At 42.1% G+C, this 5,532-nt stretch overlaps 1 protein-coding gene across 1 annotated transcript in view; it reads left to right on the top strand.

Annotated features, from left to right (window-relative positions):
* The window catches only part of LOC109476389 (adventurous-gliding motility protein Z-like), an 11,418-nt gene that overhangs the window by 3,070 nt on the left and 2,816 nt on the right, over positions 1-5,532 (top strand).

Raw genomic sequence — 5,532 nt, 5'->3', positions numbered from 1 at the left:
CGGTAAATGGAGTAATTAGAATCTATAGCTGTATCAAAGGTTTTTTGTAGGCTGTACTTTTCCATGTGTATTTCGTCACATATCTAATACAACCAGACTCCTAATAGCTCTAGTCATCATGGAAGCTAGTCAAAGCGACAATAAATATAAAACTCGCCATAGCCAAAATTCCTACCATAGAACAATCCATTCCCGAATGACAATCTTTCTACATTGTAATTGTGAAGTAACGGGATTTTCATCGAGGATGTTGCATCTGAAGAAGTAACGACTTGAAGTAATATAAAAACGACAAGGCTTTATGTCATATGTCCAGCTTTTTGGTGTGTATTGTCGATTTTTAGAGATATGTACTGGCATTAACAACTTTTCCTTTTAAAAAGGACAAGTTGGTAAAATAAGGTTAAAGCAAACATATTGCAGATCATTATATCGTTGTGAGTTTGTCTAGCGTACATTAGGCCACCGCGAGTAATTTATATGGATGACATGTCGACATCAACGCGCGCATTAATTCTCGCCTGATTTTGAAAAAAAAAATTCAGTTGCCCTATGACAGTGTTCAACATGCCAAAAACGGGCAAAGATAAAGAGAGGGGACAAGACAAAGTTCTATGTTTTGTTTCGTCTTTTATTTTGAAGCAGTGATGCATTTCAATTCTTTTAAATGTGATGTTCCCACTGAATCAAAACCATTTGTACAATGGTTGAAGACTTATATTTTTCATGTTCAGTGACAATGTATCTTGTAATAGTTGAGATTAAACTGAAGATAAATTACAGGTGGTTGCTCAAGAAGGTTTATGATGTCCAAATTTGAAAATGTATGTATCTTGTTTTTTTTACCCGTTGTGTTTTTTTTTTGCACTGTTGCATTTGATTTAGAGTCTGCGGAGGGTGTTATCCATGAAATTTACTTGCTGTGGCCTTAGTTACAAACATGGTGGAAGGAGTAGAAATGTGCTGTAAATTATAGATAGAAACTAGTATTTTTGTTATGTAAATGTGTCGAGTACCAACTGAGATGTATAAACGAGATCTGGATGTAATAATACACTTTTTCCATATGAGATGTATGACTTTTGTGCTTATTGCCGTACGTGACCGTAAAGCTGAATATAAATACGTCCAAAAGCAGTTCGTCAAGCAACTGGATATGATTTGGGAAACGGTGAGGTGTTTCAGGTAGCATCTACTACCTTTCGTCAGTGATTGAGAGACCAGAGGAGAAATGCAGGTTTATAAGCACAAACTATTCATTGATATAAAAATAAAGTGAACACAAAGTGAACACTGACGAAAGGTAGTGGATACTACCTGAAACGTCTGACCGTTTCCAAATCATATCCAGTTGATTGAGTGACTGCTTTTTGACGTATCGTATTGCCTGGATGTCTAACCTTCATCATTGAACTATAAATGATAGCAAGGACACCTTCAATATTTGTATCTTGGTATTTTTTTATTACACTGTTTTAATTTTATGCAAGACATCCACGCGCGCATTGATTTTCGACTGTTCCTGTGGTTTAGCAGCATTTTTTGGCTTGATTTTTTTTTTCATTCGTCCGCGTGCACACTAGGTTGGTGGTCTTCAAAGGATTCCATCCATAGAATCAAGTCATTGTGGCCTCGAAATATGTTCGAAGGATATTCCGTTTCCTTGCTGTTATCGCGTGTGTCGCTGAATGGCGCAATTGCACACGTTAGGTACTGGCCGCTATGCCATAATATTCAGTAGTAAATATCTCATCCGAAATATAAACTCTTGCTAAAACTGACAAACCTACATGTAACTTTCAATACATTTAGTGCAATATTCGTTCAAACACACACACACACACACACACACACACACACACACACACACATACTCATACGCACACACACAAACACATACACCCTCATATACACTCCACCCGTACACATACATATACATATATACGTTCACCTACAAATACAGACACAACCACACACACACAAATTCAGACACCCAACCTGAATAATTTCAACATATGAGTTAGAGGGAAATATCTCCTTGCTTAACGTTACGAAGACTTTCCTTTAGAAGAGAGACCATGGCATGGCTACTTGCTCCAAGGTCGATCTAAAGGACTTCACGTATGTAAGAGTTCACTTATGTAAGTGTCCTTGAAGCACATCATTCACCACCCTCTACTGCAAATGTAATTACCTTGCCATAGTGTTGCTGTTAGGTCCTATCATCACTACCCATTGAAATGACAGACTTTTCTCATTACCTTCAGCAAAATAGCGCATGGCCCTCCTTGACCTCATTTTCGGAGTAGTAATTTCACGTTCAAATCAAATAAGGCGTTTTCTGATGACCTTGACGACTGGCGATGTCTTGATGGAAGAAAGGTTTCTTTTAAGAGTGGAAACCACGAAAATTATTTTGATGAAGGCCGGCTTTTGTACAGCTAGCTTAAATATTCTACAACATCAAATCGTACGATGATCTACAATGAATATGACTTTTTTTTCTTATGCAACATTAATGACAAGACATGCTGAGACATTTTTTAAAGTTATTTTTTATCCGCCACCAACGTAAACAAACGCACGGACAACAGTTATACTCATTTCCACCTGAGTTACGTAAGGAAATTCGTGTAAAGTGCCTATTCCAAGGACACAAGATCGGTGAAATGGCAGGATTCGAACTCAGGACCTCTTGGTTCCGAGCCGAACGCTCTGTCGACACGTCACACGACCCCACTAAATTGCCTAGCGGTCACACACCTTGTATCTTCTGTACAGAAATGGTTTGGGACACAACACGGACAAGGCTACGATACCATACATGTAGTTAACGAGCCTAGGCCTCCCCTAAGGACTTGCATTCTTCTGTCATTGAAGTTAAATAACATGGTTACTCGCCAGGGTATTTTGAACTGACGCAAGAACATTCTGTGAAAGACAAGCTCTGTGAATTGAAAGGCCTTGCCATGTAATCACACAACAAAACATTTCCCATCCCCATTTGGTAGCCACAAAGACTCAAAATGACTGTAGGAAACACAAAGAAACGCTGACCTCCGAAAGGTCAACACTTGCGTGCGTGGTTTGTCTGACTCCTTGATTGAAAATCACAGGTAATCAACAGCTTTAATTGAATTTAAATGTCCTGATTACAGGGACTCCCGGGTTGTGTTAGCAGGTATAACAGGTTGTGTGAACGAGTTTTCTCAATTTTGGGCCGGTGAAGAAGAAGGGCCGACACAGGCAGGCCTCAGCTCTACCCTCCGCCGTAAGGGCTCGTCCAAACATTGGCTTTCTTCACCGTTGTTCTGCGATGGTGCTGGCAGTCCCTCTGAGGTGTCCAGATGTACAGGCACAAGACTGCAAACAAGTGACACAGTTGGAAGGCAAGTACTTTTTTCCTACAATGCAGTAAGATAAACAACAGCCTGGTTAGTAACATGACAGTTACACTACATGCTAATCATTGGTTTAAACCTACTGCAAGGTTCTAGCTACATGTAAAGTTCACTGATGGTTGAAAGAAGATGCCGGTGTCGTTTTGAATGACTGGAGGTTGTTGTCAGTGTTTTTCAACGTCTACAATCTATTACCATACCAAAGACTCTGATGTTTTGAAGCTGTAGCAAGTATCGACATAATACAGTAAATTGGGTAAAAGCAACATAGTTATTTTATATTTACTTCATGATCACCACATAACAAGGCTCATGGGAGCCAATGAAATGTTTTAGGTTATTGTACAGACATTAAGGACAGATGATTGTTGACCTCAGACTTGAGTTGAGTTTAAGTTAAATTATATCCCCTGTTTGTGTACAGTTTGTTTAATCTACGAGGAATTATTGTTAAAAATATGAACAAAGCACTTTGATATTTATATAAGTAACAGCCTTCTAGTATGTCATATCGCGGTGTACTTACAACTTTTGTTGTTTCTTCCAACAGCGGATTTTGACGACCTGTCTGCAAGGGTGGACAGGCTTAATAACGAACTGAAGAGCTACAGGACAGCCTTGACCAAACTTAAGGTGAGAATGAAAGACATTTATTACAGTATATCTGTATATATTTGTATTTATCACACACACACACACACACAACAAACACACTCACACACACACACACACACACACACACAAACTCACTCACACACGTACACACGTGTGTGCGTTCGTGCATGGGTGCGTGCGTTTGTGTGTGTGTGTGTGTGTGTGTGTGTGTGTGTGTGTGTGTGTGTGTGTGTGAATTACTTAACTTAAAATGTACGAGTACCACGGATTTGCCATGTGAGGCGCAAGTAACACAGAGGAACCACATTTCGTCCTCACAGGCAACTGAGAGCAGCATTACCGATTTGACAAACATGGTGAACAGCCTCACTGACCAACTCCAGGAGACTGAAGGCTCGTTTTCAGCTATCCAACAACAATTTGGGGCGGTGAATGCCTCTGTGATTCACCACCAGGCAGCAGTGTCTGCCTTGGAATCCCAATGTACGGATGAAGTCGAAGGGCTGAAGCGTCGCCAGCAAGGACTTCAAGAAACCCTTCGAGAGTCCATTGATCAACTTGACTACGAGCTGTATGACCAAAAGCAACACTTCAATGCTACGCTTGAGAGCAATGGGCAGGAGCAAAGGGATGCGCAATACGTCCTTCGTCTGGAGTTTGAGGCGATGAAGACCGCTAGCGAAGAGCGCGAGGCGGCCGCGGAGGCACAGAAGGAGCAAGTTCTCGCCGATGCGCAGGCCGTGCTCGGGGATACCTCCCAAGAGGATCGCGTGAGAGGTCTGGACGAACTCATCGCTGATCTACAGTCACAGATTGAAGCCCTGGATCAACAGATGACAGAACATCACAACGGAATGCAGTCCATGGAGCGATCTGTTCAGAACAAAACACAAGAAATCGGCGACTTGGACAACCGCCTTCAGGCTCAGCAGCAAGCACAAGATTCCTTAGAAGGTGAAGTACAGGTGTTGGAAGGTGACGTTGCAAACCTCGAAGCCGCTACACAGAATCTGCAAGAGCAAGGCACGGAGATAAGCGGTCAACTGGAGACTCAGGCCACTCTTCTTGATGAGCAAGAACAACGGCAGGGAACGATACAGGTGGCAATGGACGAACTAGCGGAGACCTTCCGCCAAGGGAACGAAGCTATGGATCAACGTCTGACTCAAGCCGAAACGAGGATAACTGCTTTGGAGGCAAACGGAGAGAGTGTCCGCGAGAGCATCACTACGATTGAGTCGGATGTCCAATCACTGAGCGGCAGCATCAACACCGTAGAGCAACAAGTAGATGGTCAAGATGAAGCTTTACAGACACTGCAAGGAAACGTTGACAGTCTATTTGCACAACTCGAGACCATTAACGACTCTCTCCAGCAGGCAGAACAACAGCAGGAAGGACTGCAACAGTCCTACGAAGGGTTGCAACAAGAGGTTCAACAACAAGAGGACAGAACAGAGGCGCGTATGCAGACCATCGAATCCCGAACTAACCGGTCAGGGGAAGTTCAGAGGGA

The sequence above is a fragment of the Branchiostoma belcheri genome, unplaced genomic scaffold (assembly GCF_001625305.1).
Source record: "Branchiostoma belcheri isolate BF01 breed outbred unplaced genomic scaffold, Haploidv18h27 scaffold37, whole genome shotgun sequence".
Classification (NCBI taxonomy): Eukaryota; Metazoa; Chordata; class Leptocardii; order Amphioxiformes; family Branchiostomatidae; genus Branchiostoma; species Branchiostoma belcheri.
Note: the sequence above shows the minus strand (reverse complement) of the source record. Positions and strands in the feature narration are given on the sequence as shown.